The 26,564-nt window shown below is 39.0% G+C and overlaps 1 protein-coding gene across 9 annotated transcripts in view; it reads right to left on the reverse strand.

Moving 5' to 3' along the window:
- LOC129724144 (uncharacterized) overlaps positions 1-26,564 on the reverse strand; it is a 292,991-nt gene that overhangs the window by 232,755 nt on the left and 33,672 nt on the right. For 8 of the 9 annotated variants that reach the window (XM_055678798.1, XM_055678799.1, XM_055678801.1 and 5 more), the window contains exon 2: positions 5,780-7,219. The gene's annotated coding sequence lies outside the window, so the exon portion shown is untranslated. Of the gene's footprint in view, positions 1-5,779; positions 7,220-7,293; positions 7,716-26,564 lie in introns of those variants that run through there. The other variant, XM_055678796.1, reaches the window with a different exon arrangement.

The following is a 26,564-nucleotide window of genomic DNA, read 5'->3' on the forward strand; positions in this document are numbered from 1 at the left end:
TACAACAATTTACTCGCCTCGACAGTGCACAATGGTCGGAAAATTAAGATTTACGGCCAAAATTTTTTTTTTTTTATCAAATTGTTAGTTTTCTAGTCTAGATGATTTTTTCATAAGCAAAGTGACAAGGGGCTGTCCATAAACCACGTGGATTGAGGCATAACTCAGATATTTTTTTCGAAACAATAAAAAACCTCGTCAGTGTATATGTATTACGCATTCTCAATGTGCTCTGGACCAAATTGGTGGGATATACGAAGAATTTCGTTGATAAATCACCCAAAAATTAAAAATATACAAAAACATAAAAAACTTTTAATCATCTTTTTCTACAAAAACGCAAATTTTCCGCAAACTTTCAACATTGATTCTTGAGGACCACAAATGGGGCTCTAAGGCACACTATCAGGAGCTGTGCTTACACGTGCTTACATTTGATGTTTTTGAAGGACAAAATTAGGAAAATTCCCAATATTTTCTGCGTGGCGTGCGGCAGACTCTGCAGGGTTAAAATCAATGCTCTTTCGGTTTTAGGAAGCTAATATAATCAGCTATCAATTGTATGCAAACATACCATAACAGTTTTAGAAGGATTTTATGTATTCCAAAATGTCCAGAAAAACTGTTTTTCTTCAATTTTGAAAGCGGTAACTTTGGAGGCGTTTTTCAACAAGATCCGTTTTATGTATCAATTTTGGACACTACATGGAGGCCTTCGTATGTGCAGGGACTGCGGGCGAGGCTAGTTTCTCGCGTCGTCTTATATAATGGGGGCCAAAACCTTACTAATGGTTTGGAAATTAGAAGAAAAACATAAACTTACCAGTCTATAAAAAATAAAACCATAAACAATAATCAACAATAATTGATCAAGATTTGACTAAGATTTCAACAGTTGAAGCCTGAATAAGTATCGAATTCACCTCAGATGAATAATTCTTTACTTTGCTTACATAACTTTCAGATTTTAACATGATATGAACTGAATTGCTCAACTTGACCAATTTATATTCTTCACGAATTGGCTAAACACAAATGAACTGTTTTTAATATCATGTTTTAAGCTAGTAAAAATGTTTTATTTTTTAGACAACAAACATTACTGACATCTTACAAAAATTCTTTGATGCGCTATCGAGGAGCATAGAAAGTTGTACGTGTCTAATCCTATGAGATTTAATTATTTTTGATATTTTCAAATAAAACTGTACCAAAACCAGAATTTGTGCATCATTTTCAACACCTGTTTCTCGTCTGTTTGCTCAAACCTTTCTCAAAGAATAAAGTATTCTCATGATTTATTTATATTTGCTAGATATTCATTAGAACTTTAGACAACTTGCAGTAGGCTTGACAGTTTTATAAACACTTCCAGTAATACTAGTACAACTAATGACATCGTACACAAATTACGCAACACTCAAAATCTAGAATTCAGACCCACTTCCCTCTATTTTATATGACTCCTACGATAAATACAACTACCCTCCCCAGAATTACGTGACACTGAACAACCTGCTCCCCTCGCCTCAAATTTTCAATTTTGACAAAACAACAGACTGCTTCTGCGATCATAATCGTGTCTGCTGTATTCACCACTTCTATTACACAGTGCAACAATTTTTTTGCCTTGGTTTCCATGTTTTTTTTTTGATAAAGATTGAAGCGAAAATAAATTTCCCTGAGTTTTAACATATTTCAACTTAAGGGGCAACAATGGCGCCATTTTGAATTTTCGAGAAAGCTGGAATTTTCGATGTTTTTTCGACGCCATTTTGTTTTGAAGCCAAATATCAAAATTCTTAGAGTTTGTCCACATATCAGCATCTTTTTACCCAACTTTTAGAAGAAACTTAGGATCTTAAGAAGATCTTAAGAAACTGAGCTCGAACGGTGATTCAACGAAACCGGTTTTGGCATGGTTTTAGTATATTTCAAAAAGTAAAATAATATGGAATATGTAGAGCATGTAATGCGCTAATATCTATAAGTTGTAGTCAAATTATATCTTATATTGAGTAAAATATCTCAGAAATCGATTGGTAGGTGTCTGATCAACATGATAATTTTGCCCCAATTCCCCTACAATACTAAAATAGGTTTATCTAGACGTTAGATTAGCTTATTTGGAATCTGTTTAATGTAATATCAAGAGTGTAAGAGATACTCAAAGATACAATAACAATTTCTCCATATGATCCTCCCCTTTTTGCGGGGAAGGGGTTTTAAGCTCAGTTTTTGTCCGATTTAGGATCTATTTTTTTTAAAAGATGGGTAAGTAGATGCTAATATCTGGACGAACTCTTACAATTTTGATATTTGGCTTCAATACTAAATGGCGTCGAAAAAACATCGTAAATGTCCGATTTCCCAAAAATTCAAAATGGCGCCATTGTTGCCCCTTAAGTTGAAATATGTTCGAACTCGGGGAAATTTGGTTTTGCATCCCAATATACTCAAAAAATATATATAAAAACCAAGGCAGAAAAAAATCCAATTTTCGTTGCACTCTGTTATTATCAATACCGCTATTGAGAAGTGGTATGCTTCTTATTTATCCATGCTTGCGTGTAGTGATTTTTACCCTCCTTTTTACACGCTTACTGCTCTACTATATAACGAACTTTGTTCGTTCTGCCAAACATTTCTACTTATGATTCCCTGGAATAGTTTTATTGGGCCGAAGCGAAGCGGGAAGCGAGTCAAGCGGTAATATTCCAATAATTACAGCAAAATCTTGGGCAGTGTTTTAGCTGTCGATCAAGATATTGGTGAATCAAATCCAGTCAGTGGTACAGACAATGTAGGCATTTGGAAATGATGTCATAACAACTGTTACCATTACTGTTTGCAACGCGGTCTAACCACCCAGAAGTACACATTGCAACGCTCTTTTTGTGAAGCTAGGTCGCCAAAGCAAAATAAGTGATTCATTTTCATGCTTTCTCTATTTATAGTGAGCTAGCAAGCAGCAGAAAGCTTAACTTTTCACTAATTTACCATTGCGAAAAAATACGCTAATCATTCTACCAAAGCATCATCGCAGGAAATAAAGCCGAAGTCCTCAGCCGACGAATCGAAACATTTGCTGCTTACGCGCTGCTGCTGAGATATATGACCTACCGGGAAGTGGTTTGTTTAAACCGAAAGCAATTAGCTCAACCCGCTGCTGCTACTGCCGCAATCCGTTACACTACGTATAACTAGATAAACTATTCTGTCGACCTTTTTAGGAAGAGCCGGCGAGCGACCAATCAGAGGACTTTTTTTTAAGAATTTTCAATAGTACTATAGTTCGCATAATCAAACGACATTTTGCTGCTTTTGGGCGGACGCGTCTATTTTCAAACCGATAACTGCAAGAATGAAGAAAACTTATAAGCAATTAAATTGGGACAAATTTTGTCCCCTTTCCGTTAATAGATTTTCAATATACACCCCCATGTGGTAGGCTAAAGAAAAATGTAGTTCTACGTCAAAAAATTAATGTCACATGTTTCAGAAATGCATGGACCATCGAGATCTGGTGTTGTTACAGTTTTTTTTTTCACATCACTCTCACATGACTCTTCACATCGACTCTCTGGAAGTTAGAAAGTCTTTAAACTGAAAGGAAGAAATCGACTACACCAGTAAAGCAAATGACTGGCAGTCTATGTGGGGTGATTGAATCTTAGCAAAATCGCGACGGGATCAGGTCAAAAGCTCTAGAACATATGAAGGGCCTCATGAAATGGTAGAATTTCCAAGTGAGTTGACAACCGTAAGCAAAAATGGGTATCGTTCAGAAAAAGTTTATAATAACCGGCTTAAAAGTTACTATGACAGATAATGCTTTTCTATTAAGATTGACGACAGAATATAATTAATGAAATATGACATTGGACGGCATAAGGTATGATAGCACAAGCACCTGAGCCCCACAGCGTGACAGGCTGTATTTTTAAGTAATCCGTAGGAAGTGCGAGAGAGTGAAAATTGTTAGCCAAGGAAAATGCCAACAAAAAATGCCAACAATATATTTCCTTCTCAATGTCAATAAAAATCTAAAAACGGAGAAAGTGAAAATATTTCCAATTTTACATGTTTACAAATTGGTTAGATTTCCTTTCTTCTTGCAGCAATCGATTTGAAGATCTTCTATGCATCCTACGAAGTACAGAAAATTATATTTTGAATATTCGAACTATTGTACCATTGAAAATTGTCAAGCCTTGTTAACACGTTAAAATTGACCTCTGATTGGTCGTTATATGAATGCTTTCCCAAGCACGGTCAACAGAATTATAGACCTAGTAATTCAGTAAGCAGCAGTGGCTGCGGATAGCAGTAACAGCTGTGGTTTTCCACTGTGTTATCAGAAGGAATACCTTATTCGCACTGTCAGTAATAACGCAATGATGCGATCATCATCATATCTGATATAGAATTAAACAGCACATTGTCCTTTTAGGGATAAATTAAATATTTAATGGAAGATTTAATATTTCCTCTTCTATTGATTACTTATCTTAGACCCAGTTTAAGCCCGAACTGCTCATATTAGTTCTAGACAGCGACTACAACAATTCTTACTTAGCAGCAGCAGTAACAGCGGATATCAGCAGCGATAGTGGCAGGAGCAGCTAGTACAGCGGCACTTCCTCTAGTAAAAAGCTGCTTTTGTGCAGTAGCGGGCAGCATCAGTAGTAGGTACGTCAACCACACAAACGTTATGGAATGCTGGCATTAAAAATACAGGGTGTTAGGGAGCTCACTTAAAATCCTTTAAGGGGTGATAGAGAACCCTATTTGATGAAAAAAATCCTTCTAATCCTTCTGGCCAAAATTTAACTATTGCATAGTTATTCACTTTTTCTGTCTTCGGTTATGTTTGCCCTTAACGAGGTCTAGCGCAAAAAGTATGATAGCTAGCTAAATTCTGTTGTTTTCGTTGGAAAGCTGAGAAAATGTCGTAATGGACCGTCAATTTTTCAATGTGGACACAACTTTTGACTGTGTTATTAGCCCCCATTGTCAGGGTAGCACACTCAAACACGCTAATGAACAGTCGAGGCTTTTCGTTTGATTCGACTCGTTAGTATGCGTAACAATTGACTCTCTCCCGTAAATGTAGAACGACCGCACATTAAAGAGATGTGGAATGACATTCGTGTAGCGATTTTATTTTGTTTTATTTTATTATTTTCGAAAAATATCAATGAAATACCAATGTTATATGTAATTTTCAAAATCTTGACAAAACAATGCAATTCTTATTTCTAGAAAAAATGTTAAAATACGCTTACGGAAGAAAATGACTTGGTATTTTGATGGCAAAGCTTGTGAATTTCCAAAGTGAAAGAAGACTTCTATCGCAGACAAAATACGTTCTACTGTAACTATTTTAAAGCCTGTTTAGGGATCATTTTAACTATCGACCGAAATTGGGTTTTCGAAATCCGTCTAGCAGTCCTCTCATTTTGTAGAGTTCAATAAATCTGATAAAACAAAATAATTTTAAAACTGGTCATGAGAGTCAAAGTGTTCCAAAAAGCTAAATTTCTATCCATACAAATGCTTTGAAACCCCATAGCGTTTCTCAGCAAGTTTCTATAATCCGATAAAACTATATTTGGAACGATTTTCGAATCAATAAAGCATTAGTTTTTGCTAAAGTTTACGTGGGAGTCTATGAAAGGTCATATAGGAAGAAAGAATACAGCACTCATGTCAGGCGATTCCTCTTCCGGAAACATCCGGAATTCATCGAACTTGACATTTCTTGCATTACACTCACCTTTTCCGCTAACGTATTCCCAAAGGTAAACTATTATCCTCAATCAGCGGAAAATCCATCACTCATGCTCGGACTCTAGCTCATGGCGGGGCGGTCGCTCCGATGTTTGACAACTTATACCACTCCGATATTTGTATTATTATTGATTCACTTATTTATAACTTCGCTCACCGTGCAGTCGCGTTATAACGTTATAACCTTCTTCTCGAAACGGTTGCTTTCCTTAACCACTGGCTCAGACGTCGTTGCGCTCTAGTAGTCGTGTTATACAGCACCCTTAAACGGGGGTAGTTTATTATCCGTTTTTCTTCTTCTGCTTTTCTTGCCACACTCTCTCTTCTGTTTTCCGATCTCCTTATTATTCTTCACAACTGCTGATCATCATCATTGTAGTATTACGAACAACACCTCAATTTTCGGTCAAATTTGACTCTCATTCTCACTTCGCTTTCCGGGGGGCACACTTCGCACTAACACTAGCCTGCTACGATTGATAACAACACAGCGCTCACATAAACACTTCCTTCCCTTTCTAGAATTGAATTATTCCCAATCCAAACTTTTCTCAACCTTCATTCCTCGAAACACTGATTCCCTGTAATAACCCTTCACGTGAATCTTCGTTGTTCTGTCACTGCCCCATTGTTTGTTTGGTTGGTTTTTGCTTTTTCTTTTGTCAACGGCAACAACCCACACAGTGCCAGTGATAATCGCAGTGACAGTGACACTGAATTCCGATGCTTTCTTACGTTACTGCGCGCTGCTCCCGTCAAGACGTGGTGGGTCAGACCGTTCGGCACTAGCAGTCGTCAGTGAGCGAGTGAGTTTCCCTGCTGCTGGTGGGCCCTCGTCTCATCACTAGCCCCTGCTCACTAGCTCACAGGAATTCCTTCAACCTTATCGGAAGTAATTGTGGTTGTATGGAATGTTCGCTCTTCTTCGCTTCTTTTCGATTCTCCGACAACGGGTCGATGTGCGGCCAGAAAGAACGTTGGTTCGGTGCGGGTGGGTCGGTTATGGTTAACTTTCCGTGAGAAAATACCATGAGACAGCGAGTCTTCGATGGAAAATGACTGGATGACACTTTTCTTCTACCGATTCTGCCGATCTTTGCACTCTGGTTTCCTTGACCCTTTTCTCGGCCGGACTGTCTTATACGGTTGTGGATGATTAATTTGTGGATATTTACTATTTTAATACGATGATTATTTATAATTCCGATAAGCAATAACAACTTGGTTCGAACACTTAAAGCAGACACTAATCCTAGCCACTGAATAAGCACTGTTAGAATAGATGAGTATATTTCTCCACTGATCGCCTAGAGTTCCGAAATCAGCACAATCTCTGGTAGGATTTCCAGTCCGCCGTAGGATGATATTTCCTGTGTTGTTGACAATCGGCAATCCTTCGCTTTTGATGATTCAAATTGCGTTTGACCTTACAAGGTGAGAAAAAGAAAAGAATTTCACATTAGACCCAGTCGATAAGCAAAAACACGGCAGATAGTCGACCTATTTTCCACCCCACAGGACTATCTCTCCACTATCAGACCATCGCCAGATAAAGAAAAAAGTAATCCCAAGAATCGCTCTATTTACGCCCTCGAGAGGCTGCTGTCTGCTCGGATCTGCCTCTGCCGCACGTAGCAGAGCTCACCGACGTCCTTCGAGTTTTCAAAGGCCTTGAATCCTAGCCTGGATGCCCCACATACGCACTCAGCCCTAGCACAATATCCATTGGAACCCGATCTAACCATTTTCCAACAACTAATTCTCAATTAATCGTTCGCTTCTAAATCACCACAACTAGCTCTTCTTCTTCGACACAATCTAAGCACAATTTTCCTCCAGCTAACAAGAAAATTTTCCGATTTCGTCTACGCGAAACGACGAATGGGTACGTACACTTTCTCCACTCTGGTCGCGAAAATCGAATGACGTTTCCAGTTTTTCCTCACCGTACAAAGCGCTCCAACTCATAAATTGGTGCGCTGGTATTAGTACACAGCCAACAGCACCAGCTGTCAAAAATTAGGAGGGAGCCTGCGCACACGGGGCTGCATCCCTTCGTTGTTGTCGTTGTCGTCGTCGTCGTAAATGAGGGCTGAAAGAGCCTCAGTTGGAAAAGTGTACGCTGCTCTCTCGCACACGAACGCAGAAGTAACGGAGAGAAATTCTAAGGAGCAGAAAGCTCCACCGCCGCCGTACTGAACGGGGAATCCGCATTTGACAAATAGCGTATAATTTCGTAATGCATAATTAAACTAAATTTATGCAAATGGCTTGCCATTGTCGCACTCGTGTTTGGTAACTAAAATGAGGGAGGATTTTTTTTGCGCAAATTGATTTTGGCAATACTGTCTAACCGTTGTGGAATCGATTTTTATGGTAGAGAATAGAAAATGTTGTGCTTTTAACTTAGGTTGATCGAAAGTTTTTTAGATTTTCTATGCATTCGAAATAAAAATTTGATTTGAATAAATCTTACAGTGATTAAAAAAGACGATTATAAACCAAAAAACTAAAATGTCAGAAATGTCCAAGTTACAGAAGCGTCAGGAATGTCAGGAATGGCAAAAAAGTCAAACTTTTGAAATAAGTGATGTCAAATATGCCAAAAATTTTCATATGTCAAATATTAAAAATATCAAAAATGGTAAAATTTCAAAAATTTAAGACGTATCACAATTAAATTATAAATGTTCTAAAGGATAATGTTCGAAGAATAGGAGTGCTCGTCACTGTTGGATCGTTATTTTGTCAACGCTCAGTTCAAAAAATGGTTGATCACAGGTAATAAAAATTTTGCAATCCTGCGTGGCAACTAAAGTAGCATTCAAATTAGAGAGTTAAGTGCATTTTAAACTTGATATTTCAAGCAGCACTATACATAGAAGAACGAATCTGATCTGCAATTTTATTACGTAAAATATGAACAGTACTTGTACAGACTGCATGGTAAACCAAGTCGCCATGTTGCAGCCGCAAGCTCATGTTAATACCGGGCAAACTATACTTCGAGAAAATATTCGCTTTGTCATCCGACGTGGAAGGAATTACACAGTGGCAAACATGTCTAATCCCTTCGGAAAAGTAACGACAACAGAAACAACCGAAAACTGTAAGTCATTTTTTTGTACGTTTTGCTATCGTATTTTAAAAACTTGAGAATGTCTCCCCATGGAATTCTCGATTGTTAAGTGAACAATCGAGAGCTCCCCTCGTAAAACAGCAAGTCTTTTCAGCAATGTTTTGTAATTTTTTCGAGCAAAAAATTTGCTAATTTGATTGATCGTAACTGAATTAGTTTACTTATCTTGTTCATCACGACTGATGGCGCTCGACTTTTTCGGTATCAACAACCAAAAGCATACCGTCCACTGTCAGCTCCGGAGTAAGTGAAGAAAGCAAAAAAAAACAAGCACGTCTTCGGCGTTTTCCTATTCCGCCGAAAAAAGCTTCAGTTGGAAAAGAAGTAATTTTTTATGCAATCAATTCCCAGCAACAGAACGTCGGTGCCGGTCGTTTAAGTTTGCGATGGTAGTCATTTTACTGCGAGTGCAAACGAGAATCACGTTAAATTTTATGCTAATGAAAAGGCGGAAAGAGTATTATTGTCTCAATACCCTGACAGCATTCCGACGTTCGCGAACTGAACGCGGGAGCAGGACGTGCCTCGAAAACGAAACTGTCTCTGGCAATAAAAATCGAAATCATCACACTAGGACACTGCACACAGTTTCTTTGTATGTTGTTTTGGTTGGGTAAGCTTTTTTCTTGTGAATTGACTCCGAACCCTTATTCGGAATCGGGCCTTCACTGTGATCAAAACATCCATTAAATAGCGAAATTTATCTTATTTCGTTAATTAAAAACTTTTTCGTAATTGACAAGCTTGAGCCATAAGAGTCCCTTTAGGAATGGAGGGCAGCTGGTCAACCTTTTGCTTGCTTCTACTCCAGACGTCAAAGAAAAAAAATTTTCGATCATGAATCTTTAAAAAATGTTTATACATCAATCTAGCGCTAGGAATTATGAAATTCCGCGTAACAAGAAGTTAACTAAAAAAATAGTCGTTTTAAGCTAGATATAGATCTATGTCAAAATTATTTTACTGAAACAGCAGAAAGTATAATTCAAAGATTTAAATCTGAGCAGTGATGGGAATTTCCAAAAAATAGAACCTGAAGCGAACAATCATTAACCAGCAAAATGATGGGAAGGTAAAAAAGTATAAAAAATGCACATGGAAGGGTGAGGCGCACCTGACATTCTCGAAGGAAAACCCATCTGAGCATCTGTTACCCAGGTTAGAGGCGGCTCACGACAGCGTCTGACTCGAAGCGGGCAGCTGAATTGGGTTGTTCAGCTACTCACGGATTGCTGACGTTCATATATCAGCTGAAAAATGTAATTTTCTGAGCAAAACGTGATTTTTTAAATTTTCATATCATTGTCCTTCGATTTTTAAATCAAGAATAAAAATCGCTCTAAATCGCTTTCGAGCAGTTTTAATTCGTGATGTTAAAATTAAATGACAACGATAGTAAATTTCTGAAAATCACGGTTTGCTTAGAAAATACGGCTCTTCCAGATGATACAAAAAGTAGGAGGATGGTATTCATGACACGACCGCATGACGTTGACTACCGTATTCTTATAAAAAAAAATATATTCCATTGAAGCAAATAGTAGAGGGAATTGCAACGCTTCTTTTACAAAACTTCTGTAACAAAATTTCGAGGCACCAAAAGGTACCAATTGCCGATTATTCTCGTTTACTGATTAGTCCGTCCAGAATTCCAGCCATTTTAGTATTTTGCAGTAGCCATTTATTACTAACAGCCACCAGCATAACGGGTGAAACCGGCACGAGATGACCGGTACTATTTTGTCTTTCCTCCTTTCAGCTGCTAACACCTAGCGCTGTCGTGAAATTAACATCAACACAAACATGCATTTTTGCAAGGTTTTTTCCGCTAGCAGCAGCATTTTGTAAAACAGAAAATTCAACTGACCGCATCTATTATAAAACTGCGAGGCACCAAAAGGTACCAGTTGCCGATTATTCTCGTTTACTGGTAGTCCGTCCAGAGTTCCAGCCATTTTAGTATTTTGCAGTAGCTATTTATTACTAACAGCCACCAGCATCACGGGTGAAACCGGCACGAGATGACCGGTACTATTTTGTTTTTCCTCCTTTTAGCTGCTAACACCGAGCGTCCGTATGTATCCGGTACGGTTTAATAATGAAACTGATGGGGTGAAATGTTCGAACAATACGTTTTATACCAAGGCTTCGTCAGATAATTTGAAAGAAGGAGGGGCTACATAGATGATGGAATGGTAGAGACAAATGTTTCTTGAAAGCTGCGCCGGCCGCTGTCGTAATATTAACACCAACACAAACATGCATTTTTGCAAGGTTTTTTCCACTAGCAGCAGCATTTGGTAAAACAGAAAATTCAATTAGCCGCTTCTGTACCAAAATTTTGAGGCACAAAAAGGTGCCAGTTGCCGATTATATTGTTGTTTTTTGGTTAGTCCGTCCAGAATTCCAGCCATTTAAGTGTTTTGCAGTAGCCATTTACTACTAAAAGCCACCAGCATAACGGGTGAATCCGGCACGAGATGACCGGTACTATTTTGTATTTCCTCCTTTCAGCTGCTATCACCTAGCGTCCGCATGTCACTGGTGCGGTTTTGGAATCAGAATGATGGGGCGCCGGCCGCTGTCGTAAAATTAACACCAACAAAAAAAAGCATATTTGTAAGGTTTTTCCGGCTAGCAGCAGCATAAACATCGGAAACAGAAAGTGACAACAACAATAACAACAAAGTCAGATCGATTGTATCCGTTAGTGTCGACTGTGCTTGGGAAGAGAGGTAGTGATTGGCTGCGCGGTATGATTTAGACAATCGATATTAATTACCAATTTTTCAATAGTGTATCTCAAACAATAGTTTGTTTTTGTTACATAAATTTAACCGTAAAAGAATTTCTGATCGATTGATGCCAAAACCTCGAAAACCTGATTATAGATGACTGCAAAATAAGCGCTCAAAACCTGACCACTTTTCTCTGGTTTTCCCTGGTTGACTAGATTTTTTGAAGTAGAATACTTCTCTCAGGAAGTTCGGCTACATAGGGATGTGAAATGAAAATCTAAAACCGAAAAAAGTGAAAAATATGTCCAATTTCAAATGCTAATAAATCGGTTAGTATTCAATGGATTTCCTTCGTTCTTGCAGCAATAGATTGGAAAATCTTCTAAGATTCTTCTCAAAATAAGATAATTGTAATTTTTTTATTCACACTATTGTACTATTGAAAATAGTCAAGCCTTGTCAAAACGAAAAATTCGACCTCTGATTGGTCGTTATATGCTTGCTTCCCAAGCACGGTCGACAGAATCATATACCTTGCAATTGAAAACATGCTATTTGGCCTATATAAGAGCCTGTTTCAGCCGGAGCCGCTCATAATAGTTCTAGACAGCGCCAACAGCAGTCGTCCTTCCTTAGCAGCAGCACTAGCTCTGTGGTTGGTCACCACGTCTCAGGAGCAGCGCGGTTTATCTCAGCGTGTGTCGCCAGACAGCCATTATTCCCCCCGTGTTGGGGCAGCATGAAGATTGCCATCAGGAAATCCAGTTTTGGAAATCAAAATGCCTTTTTGAAGGCAAATAAACAAGTCATTGAAAGTTAATAATTTTTGTCAACGCAAGCAAGTATTCTGTGTTGCATCCTAGCAATTTAAATTTGTCGCACCCGTCTAATTTACTGAATGTGAAATAGCTTCCACAGTGCATGTTGTCCGTGCATCTTAATTCCCCCAATGTTAGGGCAGCTCAAAGGTTGTAATTAGCAACCGATTTTGAACAGCAAAATGCTTTTTTTAAGGCGAATAAAAAAATAATTGAAGGTTAATAATTTTCTGGCATCAACACAAGCAGACATTCTGTGCGGGATGCAATCAAATTATGTTGTAGTTGTCTAATTTTCACTTTATTTAGTAAACTCCCCACTGTAGGGGCAGCGCAAACGCTGCGATCAGCATAACCGACATTGAATAATAAACTGCCCTGTTAGAACGCATTCACAAAAGCAGTTAGTTCGACTATGCAGAGCTAATATGAAGTCGATTCAATCAATCAGCATGAACAGAATTTCGTCGTCTCCCAGCTGCCAAGTTGCAACATGATGCAACACGCAACAGCGAGCAAACAAAATCGCTTGATGTTACAAACCGCAATAAGATACGGGTTACAACCGTTGCGTGTGTGAGAGCACCATCGGTGTTCATTCGCTGGATACACTATCTACTGTCTACTGAACGCAATAATCTGCTTACATGCGACACGGGGACGGGAACATTTTCTTCAACTAAGCTGCACAACACGACACAAAACATGTTATTTTGTTGCTTCTATGAGAGTGCTATCGGTCCGGCTCGACAGAATGTTCACAAGAAATCACTTTTGTGCATCCGTGCTACGAAACTGAGAAAAAACTTTAGAAACTAAAAAAAGAGGTGGAGCTTATCAAATGATCGCTCTGAACCAGAATGAAGTCAAACATATTTTTCAAGTTATATCATTCCACCACGTACGTAAAATAATTCATTCCTTTTTTCATCCCTATATAAGAGCCTGTTTTAGTCGAAGCCGCTCATAGTAGTTCTGAACAGCGACGACAGCAGTCCTCCCTTAGATAGCGGATAGCGGCCACAACTGTGGCATGGCTGTGGATGAGCGTAGCAGTTTCAGCGGATCTCACCATCGATAGCAGCAGGGCCAGCAGATTCAGGTACAGCGGATACCAATGGCGGCCACAACTGTGGCATGGCTACGGATAGTGTTGCAGTTGCTCAGCAGTTAGGCCAGCGTATAGCGGCCACAACTGTGGCATGGCTATACATAGCGTAGCTGTTGCAGCGGGTATATCAGCATCGATAGTAGCAGGGTCAGCTGATGCAACGACACTCCCTTCACTAAAATGCTGTTTCAGTGTGGTAGCGGGAAGCATCAGCAGCAGGCTTGCATGAAGTGAATACATCAGCCAGCAACTTTCTCGAAGGCCTCTGCCATAGTAGACGCGAAAAGCGGCGCGAACCGATTCGCTCGGCCGTAGGTTGATGTACAGCTCTACTGATGGCTGTACATTAACCTACAGCTGTGAAATCGGTTCGCGTCACTTTTCGCATCTATTATGGCAGAGGCCTAATGGGAAAGTTGTATCAGTTTGTTCAGAAGAATATTATTGTCGGTAATATTACAGAGATGCGATTGCGTAAATCCGATTTTGAATTGAACAATTGTTCTTTTGAGAACAAATAACACTTATTTGAAGAGTTAGTAGCTTTTAGTACCAATAGCAGTATAGTGACAGCCTCAGCGGTAGATGCAGATGCAGCCGGTACTTCCCTGAGGCCGATGTAAAGGTAAATGGGAGCAGCACGGCGAAACAGTTCGGGTTATGCTTAGACGCGCGTCATTTTTCGTTGTTGATATTCCCCACATGAAACGACGCGCTTTCGTATGATAGCGGTGGTATTAGCGGTAGATGCATTTGCCAACACTTCCTCCAGTAAAGCCGTGTCTAGTTTTCAATGTGAAAACACCTTTCTCATTGTGTTGACCGTGCGCCTTAGTCCTCACTATCAATGATAAATTGAACAATTGTCCTTATAAGGACAACAAATGAATTAATGAAGATTTAATTTTGAATTAGAATACTTCTCTCAGGAAGTTCGGCTACATAGGGATGTAAAATGAAAATCTAAAACTGAAAAAATCGAGAAAAATTTCAAATGCCAATAAATCGGTTAGTTTTCGATGGATTTCCTTCGTTTTTGCTGCAATCGATTAGAAAATCTTCTAAGATTCCTACCAAATGCATGAAATTGCAATTTTATCATTCGAACTATTGTACTATTGAAAACTCTTAAGCCTTGTCAAAACACAAAATTCGACCTCTGATTAGTCGTTATACCGCGCTTTCCCAAGCACGGTCGGCAGAGTTATGGACCTAGTAAATTGGGAATGCATCATTTGGCCTATAAAAGAGCTTCATCAGATAATAAACAAACATTTCATCGGATATTAAATTGAACAACTGAAATTTTAAGAACACAAATGATTATTTGAAGAGTTAATATTTTCTCGTTTTGCGCTATAATCCAAAGTTAATTATCTTCATCTACATGCATACTCTGACTATTATTACGTGTTTGCGTCGCTTAGTGTTTGGCTACGGTCTGGCAGAACGCAAATAACGGCGCGATGCGATTCGGCAAGACGAAATCTGTTGAAATGTATAGCTCTACTTCGCCTTAAAAAGAGCTGTACATTTCACCACGGTAAGGCGAATCGCATCGCGCCGGCATTCGCGTTCTGCATAACCGTAGCCTTTGTTCCGTTCCCGTTTAATGATGTCGTATTAAATGTCCATATTACAATTCGGCAGCACTTCAACTTCTCATTTGCACAAAATTTAAAAATATCCAATGAATTTCATTCAAAATATCAGACAAAAAGAAATTACAATACTGCCAATGAACGGTCAACGTTTATTTACTAGAAAAAATGACTGACACGCAAGCAGCCAGGTTATCTTTCTTGTAAAAGTATTCTACTTCAACCTTGCGGTCGTGGCTTTGCATACAACCTTCTTGTGACTTTTTTTTACTAGATTTTCAAATTCAGGGGCCTAACTTCGATATAGACGTTAGTCAACGTCAAAAAGCTGATATAGCTAAACAACCCAATTAAGAAACATGTTATCTTGAACGCTATAGCCAAGATGGCAAGCGAAAGATCATCATCCTCGTCGACAACACACATTCAATGAGCGCGGAGTCTACCCCGAAGTCAACGGCCTCTATCGAGATTCCTGATAAACATAGTTTTTGCTGGTAGTTCCTCCGGCATTATAGCTGCATGCCCAGCCCACTGAAGCTTGCCTTCTTTCAACCGCTTGTCTATATCCGCCGATTTGTAAGACTGGTAAACTTCGTGGTTCTACGCTCAAAAACACCAAGAGTTCGCCGACCAGCCTCTTTAACACAGTCTCTACCTCCTCTTTCTATCTCTACCTGATAGAGCTTATGAAAAGCCCTATTCTCGCTGCTTCCCTTTTAAGCGGTCCAAAGGCCTCTTCACCCTGCTTCAAAACTTCTAACGTCACGAAAGCGTCCGACCGGCTACTTTCAAGGGTGGCACGAAACTCATTTCTCTTAACTAAGTCGTACGCTGCCCTAAAGTCTATGAACAGATGGTGAGTCTGCGAGTTGAATTCTCGAAATTTATCGAAGATTCATCACATGGTGAACATTTGGTCCGTAGTAGAGCGTCCCCCACGAAAATCACATCGGTAAGGCCTGTACTCAAAAATGGCATCATTTTTATCCGTGTGTTACTTTTATGGCCTTGGGTAAGAAATGTTGAAAAGCTGGGTATTACTAGTTTAGAGTGTATTGTTTACATGTGCAAAATTTCCTAAGCGTTATGTGGTTATATAGATGTCATCGAAAACAGAAGAAAAACGCCAGACAACTGTAAATTACTCATACAACTGTGTTTCGGGTGGTAAGATCATTTAAGAAGTCCCAGACAACCGAGCGCACTGTGGTCCAGAAATCAAAAAAGGTGGTCAAAAGTCATTTTCTCACGAACGTTACATTTTAGAGCAATCTTGTCTTCGGAAAAGTTTTAGAGTGAAAAAAGACCCTTTCTTTGACAATAACAGATCCATGATTAATTGCCCTACAAGTGAGATAAAATTTTTTTTTGCTGAAAAAATCAATATTTTTGACCACTGTCTTTGGCAAAGTTCTTCAGAATTACATAACAAAAGACTTTGCCGAAGACACTAGGTACCTATTTCTTGATATTACTAAGCTATATAACGGTTTTCAATTATCTCTTTTTAAAAACAGATTTTGCCCTTAAAAGTCATATTCATACCGCTTTACGTATGATATTCTTACTGAACCTTTAAAACACCATAAGACCATGATTTTTAATAAGTTACAGAAGACTCGGTTTCACTAATAATCAGGATTTTTTCAATTTTTCCTGCGGAAAAATTCGGTTTGAACCAGTAATTCTCGATTTTTTACCGTTTCCCATCATATCCCTCGGCGATATTAGCACCAATCGAATTATCTAGCTGTTCTGCATACAGGTCATTCAATACTTCTTGCAGTAATTTGCAGAAATTTAAAAAAAATTGAAAAAACAGTAAACAAAAAAACATAAACGTAAGTTTTATTATTTCAACGGATAAACAACGGATTGATGCTGGAATGAACATAGCAGGCTTTGCATTTTCACGTCCTGAGGCATCTTTCAAAGAGTTACCGTTGCGTGTTAGCACGTGGGTTATCAAAATTTTCGACAATTCGATTCAGCTTAATAATTCTCGAATAGTTAATCTCGAGTGTGAATTCATCGGGTTTGCTAAATGATTTATGAATACATAAAATTTAAAACTAATTACGTTTGTCACAGAATGAAGAAATGTTCGTCAACACGCCGACAGCTTTTTGAAGTTATGCGCGAGAAATCTGCTTCTGGACGAGCTGATCAAAGAGAATATATTGTCCGTTATGTTTTGAATCGCGTTTCTTCAGGGAATTATCTTTCAGATTTTGATGTTCAGCAGGTTCGATGCAAAGTTTCATCATTTTCTGGTATGTATTTAAAACTTTCTTATATAAACTAACAATGGTTAGCTATTATTGTTATCTACTAAAGATAAATTGTTTAAGCGGTGGGACAAAAGTCACAGAAAATTATCTGTTTTTGGAGCCAAGTACTGTAAGTGGCTCAATGAAGATATATGTTCGGGAAGGAGGAACAGAAAAATGAGGTGAACGTAGGTCGACCTTCAGTGGCTTTTGAAGATTCTTCAGCTCGAAGTAAGCGCCGTAAAACTGAGACCCTCAGGCATCAACATAGCACTTCAGAACTTTTACATGCAGCTGCTATGCAACTCCGAGCTGAAGGCAACGAGCCTGCTGCAAAACTGATTCAATGCGCTGCTGGAAATCCTCAGATTGCCAGTAAAATTCTTGGTGCCCATAAGCAGAACGAAAAACACTCTTTTCCAAAGAAGTTCACTCCAGAAGAGGGTGTTTCATTGATTATTGAAGCAGACCTCAGTAAAAATCAATATGCATTGCTAAGGTCTGCACACCACGCTGATATTTTTCCTGCCTATAATTTAATTTTAGAGGCCAAGAAAATGGCTTACCCTTCATCAGATGCTCTTATTGTTTCTGAAACAAGTGCAGAGGTCAAGTTACAAGATTTGGTAGATTTGGATGCAAAAAGAATCGTTGAGTACTTGTAACGAGAAATATGGCTCGACACTTTGACAGGACCGGACTTGAAATTGCTACATAAGTGGGGCTGTGATGGCAGCAGTGGCCATTCACAATACAAGCAATCGTTTTCCTGTGATCTTTCAGACGATAGTTCGGTACTGTTGACAGCTATACTGCCGGTACTCGTACTGATTTTGGTCACTTTTGAGTTATCATCGGGAATCGACTTAATTGTTATCATATGTTCTGGAAAAAAATTAAAATTGATACTTTTGTATGGAAAAACATGGAAAAAATACAAAGTTGTTTTTGTCCCATATTGAAAGTATCCGCATTACAGTCCCACTGCATAGTAGTACAAACTGCAAACATATAATTTTGCTCCAGATTAGTGTATATCGGATTATTTTAGGCATATAGAAGTATGTCATTTAATTAGCTAGACTAATGTTGTTTTTCTGTAGTACAATCTACGTTGCCAGTGATACTGCCGGTTGCTAGTTGAATTTATATGGGATGGGACAAAATATGCGAGTACTTTTGATATGTACCCGCATATTTTGTCCCATTTTGTCTCTTTTTTCCAAGTTATATAACGTAAAACCAATTCCATCCATGGTTTTTTGTTCTCAATGATAATCTTGTTGTGCCATGAAACTGTTATGGTCATTGGTTCTGGATGTAATTGCTGGAAATCCTAAAATTCACGGATAATATTAAATCGCCGTTTTCTCAACATGTTGTTTTTCATTATGGGACAGTTATCCGGGTACCGGCAGTATAGTGCCTCTACAGTTACGAACCGTCAATGAAAATGGTCCATCAGATGTAATTTGGACAAATCCTGTACCTTCTTCCACAAGGTTTTGTAAACCCATTCGCCTACAATTCATAAAGGAAAATAAAAATACCCTGAAGCGTGAGGAACAGCATATAACAAATTGAATCACATCACTAATGCCATCTGTACCTAGCGAATGGAAACAAATTGAGAATTCACCACCATCTCAGTATGACGATGATCGATGGAAAAACACGCACCATCCTGACAGACACATCCTCGATGGCTACTTGTTGTGCTTGCGATGCAACTCCATCATTGATGGCGGTTGACAAGGTTATTCATCGCTCAATAAACGTTTTCACTTTTAAATATGGAGTATCAGTCCTGCATGCACGAATCAGATTTCTGGAGCTAATGCTTCATGTTGCATATAAAATGGAACTGGAAAAATAGAGTGCAAATAAAGAACTGTACAAAGACAGGAAAGAGCTGATACAAAAAGTTCTGAAGAAAGAATTGGGATTGATAGTTGATATTGTTAAACCGGGAAGCGGAACTACTAATGATGGGAACACAACACGTAATTTTTCTGAAAATCATGCTATAGTTGCCGATATAACTGGACTCGATAAAGAACTTCTGCATCGGTGTTATTTGATTTTGAATGCTCTGGCATATGGTTTTACAATCGACACTAGTCGGTTCTGAGTTTACGCATTAGAGACAGCTCGTCTATTCGAAAAAAGGTATCCCTGGTACCACATGCCATCATCAGTACATTTTGTAATAATTCATTGCGCCGATGTCATGGAATCGCTGGAGCTCCCAATGGGCTTATATTCTAAAGAAGCGTTGGAAGCACGCAATAAAAATGTGAGATCTTTTCGGGAACACCGGACTCGGAAAATTTCTCGCGTAGCAACAATGACAGATTTACTTCATAGACTCATTCTAACAGGTAATATAGGTTTTCCTGTGGACACACTTCTGGAAATAAAAACATCTTTTAATTTGTTCACAGGTGACATACTTTTCTCAATGAACAGACCGAAGATAACGCAAACGTTGCCTGAAGAAATGCAAAACTTGCTGAAGTTGTGAATATATAAAAATGTAGTTCACGATACTCAATGATCAAATGATGAGTAAAGCTTGTCAATCCCTACCTATTTGGCTGTATAAAATATTAAAAAAAGAAAAACTATTGCTAGTTTTTTTAAGAAAGAGTTAAGGATTTGATAACATTGGTCGAAAAAAAGAAAAAAAAACCATTACCAAAACGCGTCAACGGTGTTGTAAAATCATGGTCTAATGGTGTTTTAAAGGTTCAGTAAGAATATCATACGTAAAGCGGTATAGAATATGACTTTTAAGGGCAAAATCTGTTTTTAAAAAGAGATAATTGAAAACCGTTATATAGCTTAGTAATATCAAGAAATAGGTACCTAGTGTCTTCGGCAAGGTCTTTTGTTATGTAATTCTGAAGAACTTTGCCAAAGTCAGTGGTCAAAAATATTGATTTTTTGAGCAAAAAAAATTTTATCTCACTTGTAGGGCGATTAATCATGGATCTGTTATTGTCAAAGGAAGGGTCTTTTTGCACTTTAAAACTTTTTCGAAGACAAGATTGCTCTAAAATGTAACGTTCGTGAGAAAATGACTTTTGACCACCTTTTTTGATTTCTGGACCACAGTGGAGCGGAGGGCTGGAAGTGAAAGAAAACTAAAAGACAGCTCACTCTGTGAAGGCCCCGAAAGTGTTGGATTATTGCAAGCGTAATCCGAACCTTTAGAATCGTGATGCGGCTCTGAAGACAACGAGTTGGAGTTGAAGAGAGAATGGATAAAAATGACCTAAAAGGTCGGATCCACCATTGCACGAAAACTAATGAGGGTCTTAAGGGGAAGATGTGGGCTTTCAGCGATGAAAAGGAAAATATATAAAGTAATCATGCCGAAACATAATTCATATGTACTTTTGTCTTGTGCGTTTTTTTTTCGAGTACAAGCCGTATTCGCCAAAAAAAGTTTTCTGCAACGGCTTAAGTCTGTGGAACAGGAGGCGGGACAGACGACTTTGAGAAGAGTTATGCTCTAATAATTACCACAGTCCAGGTGGTAGTCCGAGGGCAATACTTCATCAGCATGATCCGATGGATGGTGCAATACAGTTGTTCGCTCTCGACTTCGGAAAGGTCGGCGAGAATGCTACTCAGCTTTTTAATTGCTTTCTTTACCTCGTCCAGGAATGGTGGATCCACAGTTTGCATATCATTCTCTACCCATGCTGCTCTACCCATACTCCTCGTTCAACAGCACACTAAAATGTTTTTTTCCAACGCCTGCCCAATTTTGATTCATCAGTAATCGATTATGTCAGCAAGCGATGGAGAAAAGAAATATGCTAAGACAAACTATTCAACTACCGCCACAAGAGATCACGCGGCTAAATATTGATGAGCTCGAAATGAGGTGACCAGAATCCCAATGAGAGTAGGAAGACAGGAATCTTTCAGAACTGGAGCAACTGTTTCGAGCTAATGACAAGCGCATGTTTTATGAGAAGAGAAACCAATTCCGTGAGCACGTCGTACTACGGCTTTTCACTCTCCGGCAAATTCCTCAGAAATGTCAGGAGTACAACCTATACATCACGTCTTCGTGGATTAAAGTCCAACGTATGATCGATATAACAAATAATGCACAACTGCGGTTTCCCGGATAAGTTGGCATGTTTTCTCAAAGCAACCTTGGATCGTGTGATGCGTTACATGGGCGTATAGGGGACACTCTCGAATTCCTTCGAAGTGCGCAGAGGGTTGACACGAGGAGATGAACTATCCTGCACGTTGTTCAACATTGCGACCTCAGCGTAATTCCAAGAAATTATCAGACGGCAGAGATAATCTACGATAACCAAAACAGTGAACATCGACGGCGATGAATTCGAACTGGTAAATGAGTTCATATACTTGGAATCCTTGGCAATCACCAATAACATAGATATGAAGATTGAACGATGCATTCAAATTGGAAATCGGGCTCAGTTTTTCCTTCTCAGGACGCATCGATCTGGAAGCAGCATGAAGCTGACGATGTACCAAACCCTGATAAGACCAGTAGTTCTCTATAAACTTGAATAACCGTTACGATGATCACAGAGGACATACGCACACTGGTCGTATTTGAATGAAAAGTCGGGAGGCTACAACGGACCGGGCATGTCGCGGGAATTCCGTACAACAGTTCGATGAAATTGTTTCTCTTCATGGACGCTACCGGCACCAGAAACAGAGAGACTCAACGTGCTGGATGGTTTAAGCAGGTTGGAGCGGACCTGCGAGTGTCGAGATAACTGGAAAATTGGTGTCGACTAGCCTAGGATCGATTAACCCATTCCCGGCAGAAAGATAACAGGTTTTACTTCAAAAACTGACCTCCAAACTTTTATTACTCATCGACTACATGTACAATTGACACAAACTTGGTTGCGTATTGTAGATGGATTTGTTCTCCAACCGTATTGAATAATTTCATCGCTCAAAATATCAAGTATAATTGTTAGGTTGTAATCCAAATTTAGATGTCAAATTGTTATAAGGTAGAACATTTTAAACTTCATCAGAGCCTTTATTAAGACACGAAGGCATGGTAGGCGTGAGACTACGTAGATTATTATTCATCAAACTCTTTAGTTATAGAATTGTCAAATCAAATTCTAATTTGCTATTGCTTTAATCGGCTTTTTTCAAGGCTACTACATATATCAGGAAGAACATGATGAATGGTTATTGTTAAACTGTAACACTACTGCGCATTTGTTGATACTGTGCAGTATATACGAAACAAATCCGATTTCAAACAGAAAAGTTCAGCACGTTCTGCTCACACTGCTGAATTCAATTTAGAAAATTCACAACACTTCATCTTGAAGAAAACGGTTATAGTTTGGCATCACAGCAAAATCGCGACCTTCATACATCGGCAATATCAAACACGCACCATTCTACTAGCATCCGACACTGAAACGGGAACATTGTCTCCTTTCAAGCCGCAACACGACAACGATACATGCTATATTGTTGCGTTTGTGAGAGCTTTGTACAATCGTACTACGAAACTGGGACAAACTGTGGGAACTTGAAATAAAGACAGGGCTATTGAGAAGTTAGCTCTAAAACAGAAAGACTTGAGATTTAATTTTCGTACATTAGTATTCCTATACACGGAATAAAAATTTAACGTACGTGAGAAAATGAGAGAACGTAACAAAAAGGCGTTACCCATTCGATTTTTTCAGACCGGATATCGCACGCGTTCTAACCATGACGCAATTATGTGATAATTGAATAAAAATTGCAATTGCATTGATCGGGCTATAGTATGTGTTGTCGTCTAACTTAACTTGTTAGAAGTACACATCGCAACGCTCTATTTTCTCGTTACAGCTACGGCGGGGAAGCAAGCTTGCGATTGGTTCAATGTACAAAATTTTAATAAGGTAAGTATTGCAAAAATATTCCAATTATTGAAGCAATGTCTTGAGCAATGTTTTAGCTGTCGATTAAAATAATGGTGCTTGATGTCCAGTTAGTGCTAGAAACGCTGTAAGTATTTGAAAATGATAACATTACATCTGAAATGCACACATCGTAACGCGCTTCCTCTATTTATGTGAGCTAGCAAGCAGCAGAAAACAAGCGAAGGGGAAGCGAGTTTGTGATTGGCGAAAAGCTGCAAAACTATACCGCAATTAGTGATTTTCAATTCTACTCTCCACTAATTTACCATGGCGAAAATATACTAATTTTTATACCATAAGTTTAAGGTAACCTTCACCTTTGGATCAAGGCATTGACGTTTGAAATCCGTTCAGAGGTAAAAACATAATAGGGCTTATTTACGTTACACCTTCCATAGCATGCCACCCTACTAAAGGTGTAGATAATTATCTTTCTAATTTTCATTGACTATAATGCAAGTCAAGCTATTTTTATTTCTATTTCAAGTAGAAAATGTGGGTTTGATGTTTGAAATATGTACTAACTGGGGGAATAGTTAATTAAAAATTTTCGAAAACTGTAGTCCAGTAGGTAGGACTCGAACCCACAACATCTAACCTCCGGTCAGATGCGTTTCCGTTACCCCACCGCCTCTACACCCGTTACACCAACTCGGCCTTGCTAAGTAGCTATTTTGTATCGCTTGCACACTTTTCGCAAGTCATGCATTTACTCAGTAGAGAGTATTGTTTAGTGGCTGGCTTTTGTTTTCATCCTCAACTCCATGCGAGGATCAAATTCACACCCGACTGCTACCGAGACGCAATGTTGCGAGCTTTAAGGAAAGTTTATTACCAAAACGTTCATGAAATACGCACTTAAATCGACGAAGTGGTCATCGGTGTGCCTGAATCCGATTTCGACATCGTCGTACTAACCGAAACATAGCTAGATGAGAAAATCTACTCAGCCCAATTGTTTAATTTGTTAGGAGGGAGTCTTTTAGTATATTGTTGTGACCGGAGTTCACAAAACAGCAACAACTCACGTGGCGGCGGTTTACTTATTGCAGTGTCCGTAAGATTTGGTATTTCTATCCGAAACACACTCGAGCACTTTTGGATCAGAGTGAAGCTACCGCATCAATCATTAAATGTTGGCGTCATTTGTCTGCCTCCCATGCGCAGAGAAGACTACATTAGTATAAGGGACCACAAACCGTCAGTTGAATTCAATACTGGCACAACTCAAAATTCATAGTTTCGAGAAAAACGCGTTTGAAAATTTGCGTCGAAAATTTCTTTTTCATTTTCGTGAAAAATTCCAATTTCAAGACTTCCCATTTTAATTGAACTTGATCGGGTCTATCATGTGCAAGTTATAAGAAAGTGATAAGAGTTGTGACCTCATTTTTCCGTCTTTTTAGGGATATTTTAGATTTCTGCAATAAAGGCACATCTACTTTTATTTCTGGATTCATTGTGTATTTTAAAACGGGTCTTTGTGAGATGAAACTTTATAGTATTCAGCATCGTTTGCCATCAATAATTCAAAACTGCAAAACTGCCAGTTTTGAATTCAACTGACGATACGTTCAGTAGAAGTAATTAACTCCAACCTCAGTCTATGCGATCTGGTAACGTTATTAGGTGATTTTAATCAATCAGGTTTAGTATAGCGCTTTCCGATGAACGCGCTACTAATATATTTCTGTTGCTTGCGCAGCGCATCTCTCCTAGTTAGTTTTAGTGAGCAGAGCCTCGTGCAAATTAATCATGTTGTAAACAGAAATTCGCCTTCGATTCGCTTACTCAACTTAGTTTTGGTCATTGAATGTACGGTTCCGATTTACTGCGTTCGAGAAGCTGGATTGACTTCACTTGACGCTGACCAGCCCGCAATTGAAGGATAAGTTCAGCCCTGTAATAATATTATTGTTCGGAGGTGTTTGAAATCATCGTCCATGAAGCGTTGTGTGCTTGTAGCTCCCAATACATTTCCATGGATCAGCATAGCTTCTTTCCCAAAAAATCTGTTACAACGAATTTGACTCAATTCGTCTCATTTTGTTCAAGCCGTCGGGGAACAAGTAGATACTGTTTACCCACATCTGGAAGCTGCTTCCGATCGAGTCGACCACGGAATACTGCTGAGTAGGTTCGAGAAACTTGAAATTTCTAAGAATTCCGCCCTAGTAATAATATTGGTTTTATCTAGGTTTTATGACGCTTAAAACTGCCAAAACAGCGCTATAAAACTTTGATAAAACCCGTTTTGTGGCTTGGGCGTGATAATTGGTTTGGAGGAGTCGAAATCGTTAAGGTATGTGGATGGCCCCTTAGTCCGCCCCTCAAGCGTGTCATTTGACGTTGCTTGGAACGACTGATAGCAGGCTCGGTACCTGTCTGCCTAACTCCTCGAGAGCCATTTTGGGACAATGCACATTCGCTACGTTGAAAACATCTTAGATCTTCTGCTTTACGTGCTTACAGTAGAATACGCTGCCCACTCTCTAAATATACCAGTTTAGCTCGGACAGTAGTAATTACCGCTCTTATAATCGTTTCTTGTACCGAAGATATGCAATACATTGCACAGGTAAGCAAGCTTTCGTAAAAAGTTGAAACTGATTGGGTCATTTGTGACTTTAAAGAAAAAGAGGAAGGTTTACCGGTGAGCATTTTCTTAAGAGACGAGGAAGCTAATACAGCACGCGAGAAATGCTAACTTTTTGCCGCACTCATCGCTTCAGACTCACAGATGAACTCGGCTATCCAAAACACTTCGCTCCTTCAGTTAAGTATCCTACACGTGACCAATCATTTCGTTGAAAAAGCAATAAAAACCTGAAATATCCATGTTTTGCTAAAAAGATGTGATTCCCTCTCGCATTCTCAAAAAAAGCATGGCTGCGCTTATTCGACCTCTAGTAAGTTATCTGGCAAATGGGTGTCGCTTAGTTTACGCAGATGATGTGAAAATATTCAATGTAATCAAAGCCTTGTCCGACTGTATGGAACTACACAACATTTGATCAACGAGTTCGAGGCATGGTGCACGAAGAATCTATTGACACTAAGTGTCCAGAAGTGCAACGTAATTACATTTCACCGTGGGCTGAATCCAATCATATTTGATTACACAGTAATCAATCAGACATTGCAAC

This window comes from Wyeomyia smithii, chromosome 2, assembly GCF_029784165.1.
Source record: "Wyeomyia smithii strain HCP4-BCI-WySm-NY-G18 chromosome 2, ASM2978416v1, whole genome shotgun sequence".
Taxonomy (NCBI): Eukaryota; Metazoa; Arthropoda; class Insecta; order Diptera; family Culicidae; genus Wyeomyia; species Wyeomyia smithii.